The sequence below is a fragment of the Myotis brandtii genome, unplaced genomic scaffold, assembly GCF_000412655.1.
Source record: "Myotis brandtii unplaced genomic scaffold, ASM41265v1 scaffold754, whole genome shotgun sequence".
Taxonomy (NCBI): Eukaryota; Metazoa; Chordata; class Mammalia; order Chiroptera; family Vespertilionidae; genus Myotis; species Myotis brandtii.
In genome coordinates, this window is record NW_005371012.1 from 917443 (window position 1) to 919629 (window position 2187).

The following is a 2187-nucleotide window of genomic DNA, read 5'->3' on the forward strand; positions in this document are numbered from 1 at the left end:
CTGTGGTGCAGCATCCCCCACCGCATGGGGAGGGCTCTGAGGCAGCCACCAGGGTGTGGTGGGCAGCGGATCACCAGCTCTGGTCTGGGTTCAAGCCTAGACTTTGTCAGTCACTTAGCCACGCGATCTTGGGCAGGGAACTAAACGTTTTTATGCTTGACTTTTCTCACCTGTAAAATGGGAATAATGAAAAAAAAAATGGGAATAATGATGGGATTGTGGTAAGGATTTGATAGTGCTTAGCATAATGCCGGCACATAATGGTAGCTGTTAATAAAATTAACAAGTCACCTTCCAGATCACCTGCCCACAGTGTGGCCCTCCTGTAATGACCAGTCTTCGCCAGATAGGCGTGACTCAACCCCAAACCCATATTCTAGGTTAGGCAGTTGGGATTGTTCTAGAACCTCCCTGCGTTAAGCAGTGACTGAACTGCCAAGGGCTTCTACTCCAGGCTCTCCCCGTGAGATCTGACAAGCTCATTAGGCTACTCTCAGCTTCCTGCAGCTGGAGTGGGTTCTTACCACATGTAGACATCCGCTGCCCACCCTCCCCAGGGTCCACATTGGTAAGCAAAACGTAAACATTTGGGGAGCGCCTGCTGCGTACAGTGCAGTGAGGCTGAGCTCTGTGGGACCAGATCATCCAACGGACAGATGTTACTGGTATCACCTCTTCCTGTGGGACTTTAGGTCAGTTACTTAGCCTCTCTCTAGGTCTTGGTCTTTTTACTTATAAAATGGGGATAACAATACTTTATCTCATAGATTTATTATACGGGGGAAAGTACTTAAGAGTAGGACCAGGCACATAGTCAGGTGCTCAAGGTGTGTACGATTGTTATAGTTAGCCTCGTGGGAGCACTACCTATGGGGAATAGTACTTCATGTAGCCATATATGTTGTCCACCTTGTCTGGCCCGACCTTAAACGCTGGGGACGCTGGAATCCTAGTGATCCCTGTAGTCCCTGCCCTCAAGGAGCCCATGGTCTAGTGGAGGAAAGTGACCTACTCAACTAGTCTGCAGGGAAAGCAGCGTTAACAGAGGCACATGTCCCCTGCTCCAGGATCACACCAGAAGAGAAAGTTCATGCCACCTGAGGGTCTTGGAAAGGAAGGCTTTCCAATCTGGTGCTTGAAGAGTGCCTTTGGCCCTGGCCTGTTTGGCTCAATGGATAGAGCGTCGGCCTGTGAACTGAAAGGTCCCGGGTTCGATTCCAGTCAAAGGCACATGCCTGGGTTGTGGGCTCAATCCCCAGTGGGGGGCTTGCGGGCTTGCGGGCTTGCGGGAGGCGGCCGATCAGTGATTCTCTCTCATCATTGATGTTTCTATCTCTCTCTCCCTCTTCCTTCCTCTCTGAAATCAATAAAAATATATTTTTAAAAAAATGCCTTTACCAGGAGATGAGGGGTGGGGACCCCCTGGCAGAGGGAACAGCATAAGCAAGTGCTTGGAGGCATGGGGAGGGCAGACAGGCCAGAGCCCACCTGGAGTTATCAGCAGGCCACTAGGAGCCTCGGGGGCGCTCAGCTCCTGCAGACTCCAGGGAGCTTCCAGCCAGGCTGCACACAACACTAGGATAGAAAGCAAGTCTCCCGCCCCAGGGTTGTGTCCTGGTGGCTACTTTTTAGGAGCAAAGCTAATCTCTCACTCCACTGGGCAGATGGAAAGAGAGGGCATGACTGCAGTCCACGCAAGTGCCCAACTGCAGATGGATTAGTTGGGTGCCCTCCACCCCCCGCCCCCCAGGTGAGGCTGGACACTGGGCCAGGGCCAGGCCCAGGCTCTGCTCTCCCGGGAGCCAGAGAAATGAAATCCACTTCCTGGCGCTCTTTCCTAATAGTGCTTCCTGGGGTTCTCGGACCCTCTCCGGACCCTAAGCCAGGTGCTGAGCTGAGCGGAGGCTGGGCAGAGGCGCGTGACACTAGGGCACTCGGGTGCTAACTGTACTCCCCGGCCGGTCGCAGGTCCAGGAGTGTCAACAGGCTGGGCGCCCGCAGGACTTGGGAGCGAGGACAGTCCCCTGATGTCGGGACTGGTGGACTGGGGCGCCACACCCTCGGAGCAAGACTGTTGTCCCCACATAAAGGAACCCTCCGTGTTTGTCACCCCGAGGTTGATGGCCCCCCCTCTCGGGAAAGTCAGGCGGGGAGACTGCCAAGCGCCGAGAAACCCGGCGGCGGGAG